Source organism: Sarcophilus harrisii, chromosome 2 (assembly GCF_902635505.1).
Source record: "Sarcophilus harrisii chromosome 2, mSarHar1.11, whole genome shotgun sequence".
Lineage (NCBI taxonomy): Eukaryota > Metazoa > Chordata > Mammalia > Dasyuromorphia > Dasyuridae > Sarcophilus > Sarcophilus harrisii.
The window spans coordinates 66,900,003-66,914,782 of record NC_045427.1 but is presented as its reverse complement, the minus strand read 5'-3'; positions in this window follow the sequence as shown (position 1 = coordinate 66,914,782).

Here is a 14,780-nt window from a genome sequence, read left to right as displayed (position 1 = left end):
TGTTGGTCATTTCTTACAGAACAGTAATATTCCATAATTTTCATATACCACAATTTATTCAGCCATTCTCCAACTGATGGACATCCATTCAGTTTCCAGTTTCTAGCCACTACAAAAAGGGCTGCCACAAACATTCGTGCACATACAGGTCCCTTTCCCTTCTTTATAATCTCTTTGGGATATAATCCCAGTAGTAACACTGCTGGATCAAAGGGTATGCACAGTTTGATAACTTTTTGAGCATAGTTCCAAATTATCTCTCCAAAATGGTTGGATTCGTTCACAACTCCACCAACAATGCATTATTGTCCCAGTTTTCCCGCATCCCCTCCAACAATCATCATTATTTTTTCCTGTCATCTTAGCCAATCTGACAGGTGTGTAGTGGTATCTTAGAGTTGTCTTAATTTGCATTTCTCTGATTAATAATGACTTGGAGCATCTTTTCATATGACTAGAAATAGTTTCAATTTCTTCATCTGAGAATTGTCTGTTCATATCCTTTGACCATTTTTCAATTGGAGAATGGCTTGATTTTTTATAAATTAGAGTTAATTCTCTATATATTTTGGAAATGAGGCCTTTATCAGAACCTTTGACTGTAAAAATATTTTCCCAGTTTATTGCTTCCCTTCTAATCTTGTCTGCATTAGTTTTGTTTGTACAAAAACTTTTCAGTTTGGTATAATCGAAATTTTCTATTTTGTGATCAGTAATGATCTCTAGTTCTGCTTTGGTCATAAAGACCTTCCCCTTCCACAGGTCTGAGAGGTAAACTATCCTATGTTCCTCTAATTTATTAATAATTTCATTCTTTATGCCTAGGTCATGAACCCATTTTGACCTTATCTTGGTGTACGGCGTTAAGTATGGATCAATGCCTAGTTTCTGCCATATTAGTTTCCAATTTTCCCAGCAATTTTTATCAAACAGTAAGTTCTTATCCCAAAAGCTGGGATCTTTGGGTTTGTCAAAGACTAGGTTGCTATATTTGTTGACTGTTTTATCCCTTGAACCTAATCTATTCCACTGATCAACTAATCTATTCCTTAGCCAATACCAAATAGTTTTGGTAACTGCTGTTCTATAATATAATTTTAGATCTGGTACAGCAAAGCCACCATCATTTGATTTTTTTCATTAATTCCTTGAAATTTTGACCTTTGTTTTTCCATTGAACTTTGTTGTTATTTTTTCTAGGTCATTATAATAGTTTTTGGGAGTCTGATTGGTATAGCGCTAAATAAATAGATTAGTTTAGGTAATATTGTCATCTTTATTATATTTGCTCGCCCTATCCAAGAGCATTTAATATTTTTCCAATTGGTTAGATCAGACTTAATTTATGTAGAAAAGTGGTCTGTAATTTTGCTCATAAAGTTTCTGATTTTCCTTGGCAGATAGATTCCAAATATTTTATATTATCAGTAGTTGCTTTTAAATGGAATTCTCTTTGTAACTCTGACTGTTGGATTTTGTTAGTGATGATAAGAATGCTGATGACTTATGTGGGTTTATTTTTATAACCAGCAACTTTGCTAAAGTTGTGGATTATTTCTAATAACTTTTAGCAGAATCTCTGGGGTTCTCTAAGTATACTATCATGTCATCGTGCAAAGAGTGATAATTTGGCTTCCTCATTGCCTATTCTTATTCCTTTAATCTCTTTCTCAGCTCTTATTAGCTATAGCTAGCGTTTCTAATACAATATTAAATAGTAACGGTGATAGTGGGCAACCTTGTTTCACTCCAGATCTTATTGGGAATGGTTGCAGTTTGTCTCCATTACATATGATGCTTACTGATGGTTTTAAATAGATGCTGCTGATTATTTTATGGAAAAGTCCATTTATTCCTATACTCTCAAGTGTTTTTAATAGGAATGGATGTTGGATTTTATCAAATGCTTTTTCTGCATCTATTGAGATGATCATATGGTTTTTGTTAATTTGGTTATTAACATGGCCAATTATATTGATAGTTTTCCTAATATTGAACCAGCCCTGCATTCCTGGTATAAATCCTACTTGATCATAGTGTATTATCTTGGAGATGATTTTCTGTAGTCTTTTTGCTAATATCTTATTTAAGATTTTAGCATCAATATTCATTAGGGAGATTGGTCTATAATTTTCTTTCTCTGTTTTCAGCCTACCTGGTTTAGGTATCAGTACCATGTCTGTGTCATAGAAGGAATTTGGTAGGACTCCTTCATTCCCTATTTTATCAAATAATTTATATAGCATTGGGGCCAATTGTTCTTTAAATGTTTGGTAAAATTCACATGTAAATCCATCTGGTCCTGGGATTTTTTCTTAGGAGTTGCTTAATTGCCTGTTCTATTTCTTTTCTGAAATGGGACTATTCAAGCATTTACTTCCTCCTCTGTTAGTCTGGGAAGTCTATATTTTGGAGGTAGTCATCCATTTCACTTAGGTTATCAAATTTATTGGCATAAAGTTGAGCAAAATAACTCATTATTTCTCTAATTTCCTCTTCATTGGTGGAAAGTTCTCCCTTTTCATTTTTAAGACTACTAAGTTCATTTCTCCTCCTCTTTTCTAATCAGATTTACCAAAGGCTTATCTATTTTATTGGCTTTTTCATAGAACCAACTCTTAGTTTTATTAATTAGTTCAAAAGTTTTTTTTTACTTTCAATATTTTTAATTTCTCCTTTTAATTTTAGAATTTCCAATTTAGTATTTGATTGGGGGTTTTAATTTGGTCTTTTTTAGTTTTTTAGTTGCAAGCCCAATTCATTAATCTTTTCTTTCTCTGTTTTATTCAAGTAAGCCTCTAAGGATATAAAATTCCTCTTATACTGCTTTGGCTGCATCCCACAAATTTTGGTATGATGTCTCATCATTGTCATTATCTTGAGTGAAATTATTAATTGCATCTATAATTTGCTGCTTCACCCAATCATTCTTTAAGATGAGATTGTTTAGTTTCCAATTACTTTTTGGTCTATTTCCCAAACTTTTTGTTGAATGTAGTTTTTATTGCATCATGATCTGAAAGAAAGCATTTACTATTTCTGCTTTCTTGCATTTAATTTTGAGGTCTTTATGTCCTAATAAATGGTTAATTTTTGAATAGGTTCCATGAACTGCTGAGAAGAAAGTATATTCCTTTCTATCTCCATTCAATTTTCTCCAAAGATCCAACATACCTAATTTTTCTAATATTCTATTTACTTTTTAATTTCTTTCTTATTTGTTTTGTGGTTTGATTTGTCTAATTTGAGAGTGCAGTTGAGATCTCCTACTATTAGCAGTTTTGTTGTCTATTTCTTCTTGCAACTCTCTTAACTTCTCCTTTAGGAAGCTGAGTGCCATACCACTTTGGTGCATATATGTTTAATATTGATATTGCTTCGTTGTTTATGCTACCTTTAGCAGGGATGTAGTTTCCTTCCTTATCCTTTTAATTAGATCAATTTTTACTTTTGCTTGATCTGAGATAAGGATGGCTACCCTGCTTTTTTGACTTCACCTGAAGCATAATAGATTTTGCTCCAGCCTTTTTACCTTTACTCTATATGTATCCCTGCTTTAAATGTGTTTCTTGTAAACAACATATTGTAGGGTTCTGACTTTTGATCCAGTCTGCTATCTGCCTCCTCTTTATGGGGAGTTCATCCCATTCACATTTATGGTTAGAATTACTAAATCTGTATTTTTGCCATCCTAATAACCTCCAGATTGTGCTTTTACTTATTCTTGCCTCCCCAACCCTCTTTCCCTTTTAAACTTATTACTTCTTGTATCATCGATACTTATCCTCTTTATAATCCTCTCCTCCCCCTTTGAGCCTTTTCCCCTTCCTTCCCTTATTACTTTTTTTTTAAATTTAATAGTTTTTATTTACAGGATATATACATGGGTAACTTACAGCATTAACTAATTGCCAAACCTCTTGTTCCAATTTTTCACCTCTTACGCCCCTACCCTCCCTAGATGGCAGGATGCCCAGTAGATGTTAAATATATTGAAATATAACTTAGATACACAATAAGTATACATGACCAAAACATTATTTTGCTGTATTACTCTTTTTCTTTTCCCTTTTCCTCTCTCCCGTTTTTAATGAGGCGAGAGAGAATTTTCTCTAAAACAAATGTCAATTATTTTTTCTTTGAGCCAACTCTGATGAGAGTAAGATTCACACAATGTTCCTCCTCTCTAAATTCCCTCAGATATGATAATTTTCCTTAGCCTCTTTGTGGGATGTGGTTTTCCTCTTTTATCCCTCCTTCCCACCTTATTCTACCATCATCCCTTTTCCATATCTACTTCCTTTTTATGTTATATCAGTACAATCAAATTATACATGTATTCTTTTGTATATCCACAACAGAAATACAATTCTCAAGAGTTATTTTTACCTTTTCTGCATCTCTTGAGTTCTATGCTTGAGATCAAATTTTTGTTTAGTTCTGGTTTTCTTCAGAAACAAATGGAATTCATTTGTTTCATTAAATGTCCATCTTCTTCCCTGGAAGAAAATGCTCAGCTTAGCTGGGTAGTTTATTCTTGGCTGCATCTCAAGTTCTTGTGCCTTTTGGAATATCATATTCCAGGCCCTTCTTTCCTTTATGTAGAGGCAGCCAGATCTTGGGTGATCCTTATTGTGGCACCTCGGTATTTAAATGGTTTTTTTTTTTTTTTTACTGCTTGTAAAATTTTTTCCTTAATCTGATAGTTCTGAAATTTTGACACAATATTCCTTGGGGTTTTTATTTTAGGGTTTCTTTCAGAAGGTGTTCTGATGAATTCTTTCAATGCCTATTTTACCTTCTGATTCTATTACATCTGGGCAGTTCTCTTTGATGATTTCTTGTAAAATAGTATCTAGGCTCTTTTTATCATAGTTTTCAGAAAGTCCAATAATCCTCAGATTATCTCTCCTAGATCTATTTTCCAAGTCTGTCGTTTTGCAAGTAGATAATTCATGGTTTTTCCAGTTTCTCATTTTTTGTTTTTGCTTGACTGATTCTTGCTGTCTCAATGAATCATTAGTTTCTATTTGTTCAGTTCTAATTTTTAAAGAATTATTTTCTTCATTAGCTTTTTTACTTCTTTCTGTATATGTCCAATTCAGTTTTGAATGTATTGTTTTGGTCTGTGGAATTTTTTTCCATTTCACTAATTTTTTTAGTGAATTATTTTTTTCCAATTCACAGATCCTACTTTCTTGTGTGTTCTTTGTCTTTTCCAATTCACTTGGATCCTACTTTTCTTGCGAGTTCTTTGTCTTTTCCAATTACAGATCCTACTTTCTAGTGAATTCTTTATTTTTTCCAATTCACAATTCTTACTTTCCTGAGATTTTTTATTTTTCCACTTCACCAATTTTATTTCCCTGCACTTCCTGGAACTTTTTTACTTTTTCCAATTCGTATTTCAGGAAGTTGTTGCTCTCTTGTAAGGCTTCTCTTTCCTTTCCCCATTTATCTTCTAACTCTCTTTTGAGACTTTTAATGGTCTCTTCTATGAGAGCATCATGTAAAGGAGGACAGTCTGATGCATGTTTGCTGTTTGAGGTCTCTTCAGGTTTGCTGACCTGCTCTTTTTCTGCATAGAAGCTCGATTGATCTTTTCATCTTTTTATTCATGTTTTAAAGCCTTTAGGGTATGTCTCCTAGGCAAGGGGTTTACCAGATTCCTCTGCAGAGCAGGGAGAGATGTAAACCGATTTCTGGCTCTGAGGTATGGGAGTGCTCTGAGTGAGAGTTTTCCCTTCCCCCAACCGGAAGTGGATTCAGCACTGGCCGAGCTATCAAACTGCTTAGTAGGGCTGAGTGGGTTAGCGATTGCCCTCGGCTAGAGACTAAGGGGTGAAAGTGTCACTGCCCCAGGCCGGAGCCTCTTGTGGGACTGTGAGTATTAGCAGCTGACCGCAGACCACAGACCGCAGACCACAGACCGCAGACCGCAGACCGCAGACCTCAGACCACAGACCGCAGACTGCAGACCGCAGACCGCCCGGAACTCTGCCCCAGTGTCTCTGCCCAATGCAAATCAGCCCTGGAAAAGCTCTATGGCCCCAAGCCGAGCTCCCCACTGCGCAGATTGGAGGCTAACCCGGGCTGCGTCCTCCTGCCGTGCAGGATCACAGCTGCCCTAAGGAAAAGCCCTGTACTGTGGGTTGGGGCTGTGCGCTTGTGCTGAGATCTGTGCCTTCGCCCTCGGTTTGAAACTCTCCTCGGAACCTAATTTCTCTACCTGTCTGTGCCGATCTCCCCCCTGGCCCCGGAACCAACCTTTTTTGGCGAGACTGCAGATTTTCTTCGGCTGGTGAGTTGTTCTACTTCTTATCTTTACGAATTGTAGCAGTCAAGGCTATTTTTGAGGCTCGATATAATATTGATAAAGAGGGTAAGAGAAGAGCTTAGAATGTTGCGTGTGTCTTCTCTGCCATCTTGGCTCCGCCCCCCCAGTAGTCCCATTTTAGAAAAAGAAATTGAACAAGCTATTAATCAAATCCCTAAGAAAAATCTCCAGGGCCAGATGGATTCATATATGAATTCTGCAAACATTTAAAGAATATTTAATTCCAATATTATATAAGCACACTATTTGGGATGATAGGGATAGAAGGAGCCCTACCAAATTGCTTTTATAACACAGATATGGTGCTGATACCTAAAACAAATAGGATCAAAACAGAGAAAGAAAATTATAGACCAATTTCCATAATGAATATTGATACAAAAATCTAAAAAAATATATTAGAAAAGAAATTACAGCAAGTTAGCCCCAGGATAATGCACCATGACAAAGTAGGATTTATACCAGGAAGGCAGGGCTGGTTCAATATTATGAAAACTATTAACAAAATTGAATATATCAATGACCAAACTGACAATCATATGATTATCTCAATAGATGCAGAAAAAAGCATTTAACAAAATCCAACACCCATTCCCATTAAAAAAAAAAAATAAAAGCTAAAGAGTATAAAAATATAGACTTTTCCTTAAAATAATCAGTAGCATATATTTAAAACCATCAGCAAGCATCATATGTAATGGGGATAAACTAGAACCATTCTCAACATCAAGGGTAAATCAAGCTTAACCATGATCACCATTAGTATTCAATATTGTACCAGAAATGTTAACTTTGGCAATAAGAGGAAAACAAGACATTAAAGAAATTGGACCAGGTAATGAGGAAGCCAATTATCCCTCTTTGCAGATGAGATCATGGTATATTTGGAGAATCCTAGAGAATCAAAGAACTACTAGAAATAATTCACAACTTCAGCAAAATTGCAGGATACAAAATAAATCCACATTAATATCAGCATTTTTATATATTTCTAACAATATCCAGCAGAAGTGATAAAAAGAGAAATTCAATTCAAAATAACTGAGATAATGTGAAATATTCAGAAGTCTAACGGTGAAGGCAAAATCAGAAACTATATGAACACAATTACAAAATACTCTATACAAATAAAGTGAGATCCAATCAATTGGAAAAATATCAAGTGCTCATGGTTAGGCCAAGCTAATAAAATAAAATGGCACTACTGCATAAATTAATCTACTTATTCAATGCCATACCAATCAAACTCCCAAGAAATTTTTTTGTAGAGCCACAAAAAAAAATAACAAAGTTCGTGTGGAAGAACAAATGTTCAAGAACTTAAAGGCAATTAATGAAAATAAATGCAAACAAAAATGGCCTAGCTGTACCAGATCTAAGCCTATATTATAAAGCAGTAGTCATCAAAACTTTTGTACAGGCTAATTGACAGAGTATCAACCAGTGGATTAAGTTAGATACACAGGACAAAATGGTTAATGATAATATTAATCTAGTGTTTGAAAAACCCAAAGACCTCAGCCTTGGGGATAAGAACTCACTCTTAGACAAATTTTTCTGGGAAAATTAGAAATTTTATGGTTAAAAAAAGGTGTATGCCAACACACATAGATAAAGTCAAGATAAGTTCAAGATAGATACATGGTTTGAGTTTAAGGAGTGATACCACAACCACATTTGGAGAACAAATGATAATTTACCTATCAGATTTTTGGAGAAGGGAAGCATTTATTTTTTATTTTATTTTACTTTATTTTTTATTTAATAGCCTTTTATTTACAGGATATATACATGGGTAACTTTACAGCATTAACAATTGCCAAACCTCTTGTTCCAAACTTTCACCTCTTACCCCCCCACCCCCTCCCCTAGATGTTAGGATGACCAGTAGATGTTAAATATATTAAAATATAAATTAGATACAAAATAAGTGTACATGACCAAAACGTTATTTTGCTGTAGAAAAAGAATCAGACTCTGAAATATTGTACAATTAGCTTGTGAAGGAAATCAAAAATGCAGGTGTGCATAAATATAGGGATTGGGAATTCAATGTAATGGTTTTTAGTCATCTCCCAGAGTTCTTTTTCTGGGCGTAGCTAGTTCAGTTCATTACTGCTCCAATAGAAATGATTTTGTTGATCTCGTTGCTGAGGATGGCCTGGTCCATCAGAACTGGTCATCATATAGTATTGTTGTTGAAGTATATAATGATCTCCTGGTCCTGCTCATTTCACTCAGCATCAGTTCATGTAAGTCTCTCCAGGCCTTTCTGAAATTAGCCTGTTGGTCATTTCTTACAGAACAGTAATATTCCATAATATTCATATACCACAATTTATTCAGCCATTCTCCAACTGATGGACATCCATTCAGTTTCCAGTTTTTAGCCACTACAAAAAGGGCTGCCACAAACATTCGTGCACATACAGGTCCCTTTCCCTTCTTTATAATCTCTTTGGGATATAATCCCAGTAGTAACACTGCTGGATCAAAGGGTATGCACAGTTTGATAACTTTTTGAGCATAGTTCCAAACTACTCTCCAAAATGGTTGGATTCGTTCACAACTCCACCAACAATGCATCAATGTCCCAGTTTTCCCGCATCCCCTCCAACAATCATCATTATTTTTTCCTGTCATCTTAGCCAATCTGACAGGAGTGTAGTGGTATCTTAGAGTTGTCTTAATTTGCATTTCTCTGATTAATAATGACTTGGAGCATCTTTTCATATGACTAGAAATAGTTTCAATTTCTTCATCTGAGAATTGTCTGTTCATATCCTTTGACCATTTTTCAATTGGAGAATGGCTTGATTTTTTATAAATTAGAGTTAATTCTCTATATATTTTGGAAATGAGGCCTTTATCAGAACCTTTGACTGTAAAAATATTTTCCCAGTTTACTGCTTCCCTTCTAATCTTGTCTGCATTAGTTTTGTTTGTACAAAAGCTTTTCAGTTTGGTATAATCGAAATTTTCTATTTTGTGATCAGTAATGATCTCTAGTTCTGCTTTGGTCATAAATACCTTCCCCTTCCACAGGTCTGAGAGGTAAACTATCCTATGTTCCTCTAATTTATTAATAATTTCATTCTTTATGCCTAGGTCATGAACCCATTTTGACCTTATCTTGGTGTACAGTGTTAAGTATGGATCAATGCCTAGTTTCTGCCATATTAGTTTTCAATTTTCCCAGCAATTTTTATCAAACAGTAAGTTCTTATCCCAAAAGCTGGGATCTTTGGGTTTGTCAAAGACTAGGTTGCTATATTTGTTGACTGTTTTATCCCTTGAACCTAATCTATTCCACTGATCAACTAATCTATTCCTTAGCCAATACCAAATAGTTTTGGTAACTGCTGCTCTATAATATAATTTTAGATCTGGTACAGCTAAGCCACCATCATTTGATTTTTTTTCATTAATTCCTTGAAATTCTTGACCTTTTGTTTTTCCATATGAACTTTGTTGTTATTTTTCTAGGTCATTAAAATAGTTTTTTGGGAGTCTGATTGGTATAGCGCTAAATAAATAGATTAGTTTAGGTAATATTGTCATCTTTATTATATTTGCTCGCCCTATCCAAGAGCATTTAATATTTTTCCAATTGGTTAGACCAGACTTAATTTGTGTGAAAAGTGGTCTGTAATTTTGCTCATAAAGTTTCTGATTTTCCTTGGCAGATAGATTCCTAAATATTTTATATTATCAGTAGTTACTTTAAATGGAATTTCTCTTTGTAACTCTGACTGTTGGATTTTGTTAGTGATATATAAGAATGCTGATGACTTATGTGGGTTTATTTTATAACCAGCAACTTTGCTAAAGTTGTGGATTATTTCTAATAACTTTTTAGCAGAATCTCTGGGGTTCTCTAAGTATACCATCATGTCATCGGCAAAGAGTGATAATTTGGCTTCCTCATTATCTATTCTTATTCCTTTAATCTCTTTCTCACCTCTTATTGCTATAGCTAGCATTTCTAATACAATATTAAATAGTAACGGTGATAGTGGGCAACCTTGTTTCACTCCAGATCTTATTGGGAATGGTTGCAGTTTGTCTCCATTACATATGATGCTTACTGATGGTTTTAAATAGATGCTGCTGATTATTTTAAGGAAAAGTCCATTTATTCCTATACTCTCAAGTGTTTTTTAATAGGAATGGATGTTGGATTTTATCAAATGCTTTTTCTGCATCTATTGAGATGATCATATGGTTTTTGTTAATTTGGTTATTAACATGGCCAATTATATTGATAGTTTTCCTAATATTGAACCAGCCCTGCATTCCTGGTATAAATCCTACTTGATCATAGTGTATTATCTTGGAGATGATTTTCTGTAGTCTTTTGCTAATATCTTATTTAAGATTTTAGCATCAATATTCATTAGGGAGATTGGTCTATAATTTTCTTTCTCTGTTTTCAAGCCTACCTGGTTTAGGTATCAGTACCATGTCTGTGTCATTAGAAGGAATTTGGTAGGACTCATTCATTCCCTGTTTTATCAAATAATTTATATAGCATTGGGGCCAATTGTTCTTTAAATGTTTGGTATAATTCATATGTAAATCCATCTGGTCCTGGGGATTTTTTTCTTAGGGAGTTGTTTAATTGCCTGTTCTATTTCTTTTTCTGAAATGGGACTAGTTCAAGCAATTTACTTCCTCCTCTGTTAGTCTGGGAAGTCTATATTTTGGAGGTAGTCATCCATTTCACTTAGGTTATCAAATTTATTGGCATAAAGTTGAGCAAAATAACTCATTATTTCTCTAATTTCCTCTTCATTGGTGGAAAGTTCTCCCTTTTCATTTTTAAGACTACTAAGTTCATTTTCCTCCCTCCTTTTTCTAATCAGATTTACCAAAGGCTTATCTATTTTATTGGCTTTTTCATAGAACCAACTCTTAGTTTTATTAATTAGTTCAATAGTTTTTTTATTTTCAATATTTTTAATTTCTCCTTTGAATTGTAGAATTTCCAATGTAGTATTTGATTGGGGGTTTTTAATTTGGTCTTTTTTTAATTTTTTTAGTTGCAAGCCCAATTCATTAATCTTTTCTTTCTCTGTTTTATTCAAATAAGCCTCTAAGGATATAAATTCCTTATTACTGCTTTGGCTGCATCCACAAATTTTGGTATGATGTTCTCATTGTCATTATCTTGAGTGAAATTATTAATTGTATCTATAATTTGCTGCTTCACCCTAATCATTCTTTAAGATGAGATTGTTTAGTTTCCAATTACTTTTTGGTCTATTTCCCTAATTTTTGTTGAATGTAGTTTTATTGCATCATGATCTGAAAGAAAGCATTTACTATTTCTGCTTTCTTGCATTTAACTTTTGAGGTCTTTATGTGTCTAATATATGGTCAATTTTTGAATAGGTTCCATGAACTTGCTGAGAAGAAAGTATATTCCTTTTCTATCTCCATTCAATTTTCTCCAAAGATCCAATATACCTAATTTTTCTAATATTCTATTTGACTTCTTTAATTTCTTTCTTATTTGTTTTGTGGTTTGATTTGATCTAATTCTGAGAGTGCAAGGTTGAGATTCTCTACTGTTACACTTTTTGTTGTCTATTTCTTCTTGCAATCTCTTAACCTCTTTAGGAGTTGGATGCCATACCAGCTTAGGTGTATATTGTTTATTGATATTGCTTGTTGTTTATGCTTACCCTTAGTAGGATGTAGTTTCCTTCCTTATCTTTTTAATTAGATTCAATTTTACTTTTTGCTTGATCTGGATATAGGATGAGCTCTGCTTTTTGACTTCACCTGGAAGCATAGATAGATGTTGCTCAGCTTTTTACCTTTTACTTTATATGTATCTCTCTGATTTAAATGTGTTTTCTTGTAAATAACATATTGTAGGGTTCTTGACTTTTGATCGTCTGCTATCTGCCTCTTTTATGGGGAATTCATGGTATTCCATTTACGGTTAGAATTACTAAATCTGCATTTTGGCTACCATTCCTAATAACCTTTTAGATTGTGCTTTACTTGTTCTTGCCTCCCCAACCCTCTTTTCCCAAATTTTCATGTATCCCCTCTTGTAACATGATGCTTACCTCTCTTTATAATCCCTCCCTCCCCTTTGAGTTTTTCCTTCCTTCCCTTATTACTCTTTTTCTTTTCCTTTTCTCTCCCCGATTTTTAATGAGGGGAGAGAATTTTCTCTAAAACAAATGTCTAATTATTTTTTTCTTTGAGCTAACTTCTGATGAGAGGTAGATTCACAAATGTTTCTCCCTTCTAAATTCCTCAGATATGATAATCTTTCCTTTGCCTCTTTGTGGGATGTGGTTTCCCTCTATTCTATCCCTCCTTCACTTATTCTGCATATCCTCTTTTCCATATCTTTCCCTTTTTTATGTTATATCAGTACATCAATGTATACATGTATTCTTTTTGTATATCAACAGAAATACAATTTCTCAAGAGTTGATTTTTACCTTTTCTGCATCTCTTGAGTTCTTATGCTTGGAGATCAAATTTTTGTTTTAGTTCTGGTTTTTCTTCAGAAACAAATGGAATTGCTTTGTTTCATTAAATGTCTCATCTTCTTCCTGGAAGAAAATGCTCAGCAGCTGGGTAGTTTATTCTTGGCTGCATCCAAGTTCTTGTGCTTTTGGAATATCATTTCAGGTTTCGCTGCTTCTTTCCTTTAATGTAGAGGCAGCTCAGATCTTTGGGTGATCTTTGTTGTGGCACCTCTGGTATTTAAATGTTTTTTTTTTTTGTGCTTGTAAAATTTTTCCTTAATCTGGATAGTTCTGAATTTTTGCCACAATATTCTTGGGGTTTTATTTTAGGGTTTCTTTTAGAAGGTGTTTCGATGAATTTCTTTCTGCCTATTTTACCTTCTGATTCTATTACATCTGGGCAGTTCTCTTTGATGATTTCTTGTAAAATAGTATTCTAGGCTCTTTTTTCATCATAGTTTTCGGGAAAGTCGAATAATTCCTCAGATTATCTCTCTAGATTCTATTTTACAAGTCTGTGCTTTTTTGCAAGTAGATAATTCATGGTTTTTTCAGTTTGTTCAATTTTTTTCGTTTTGTTGACTGATTCTTGCTGTCTCAATGAATCATTAGTTTCTAGTTTGTTCAGTTCTAATTTTTAAATGATTATTTTCTTCATTAGCTTTTTTTATTTCTTTCTGTATATGTCCAATTGAGTTTTTAAATGTATTGTTTTGGTCTGTGGAAATTTTTTCCATTTCACTAATTTTTTTTTAGTGAATTTATTTTCTTTTCAATTCACAGATCCTACTTTATTGAGTGTTCTTTGTCTTTCCATTCTACAGATCCTACTTTCTAGTGAATTCTTTATTTTTTTCAATTCACAATTCTTTACTAGAGATTTTTTACTTTTTTCCAATTCGTATTTGTGAAGTTGTTGCTCTCTTGTAAGGCTTCTCTTTCCTTTCCTATTTATCTTCTAACTCTCTTTGAGACTTTTTAATGGTCTCTTCTATGAGAGCATTATGTAAAGGAGGACAGTCTGATGCATTTTTGCTGTTTGACGTCTCTTCAGGTTTGCTGACCTGCTCTTTTTCTGCATAGAAGCTGTTGATAGTTCTTTTCATCTTTTTATTCATGTTTTAAAGCCTTTAGGGTAGGTCTCCTAGGCAAGGGGGTTACCAGCTTCCTCTGCAGAGCAGGGAACGATGTAAACCGATTTCTGGCTCTGAGGTATGGGAGTGCTCTGAGTGAGAGTTTTCCCTTCCCCCAACAGGAAGTGGATTCAGCACTGGCCCAGCTATCAAACTGCTTAGTAGGGCTGAGTGGGTTAGCGATTGCCCTCGGCTAGAGACTAAGGGGTGAAAGTGTCACTGCCCCAGGCTGGAGCCTCTTGTGGTACTGTGAGTATTAGCAGCTGACTGCAGACCACAGACCACAAACCACAGACTGCAGACCGCAGACCGCAGACCGCCCCAAACTCTGCCCAGTGTCTCTGCCTGATGCAAATCGGCCCTGGAAAAGCTCTATGGCCCCAAGCCGAGCTCTCCACTGCACAGATTGGAGGCTAACCCGGGCTGCGTCTTCCTGCCTTGCAGGATCACAACTGCCCCAAGGAAAAGCCCCGTACTATGGTTTGGGGCTGTGTGCTTGTGCTGAGATCTGTGCTTTCACTTTCGGTTTGAGGCTCTCCTCAGAACCTAATTTCTCTCCCCGACTGCCCTGATCTCCCCTATGGCCCCGGAACCAACCTTTTTTGGCGAGACTGCAGATTTTCTTCGGCAGGTGAGTTGTTCTACTTCTTATCTTTACGAATTGTAGCAGTCAAGACTATTTTTGAGGCTCGATATAATATTGATAAAGAGGGTAAGAGAAGAGCTTAGAAAGTCCCGTGTGTCTTCTCCGCCATCTTGGCTCCGCCCTCTAAAGGGAAGCATTTATGAACAAGGAAGAACTAAAGAGGCACAATG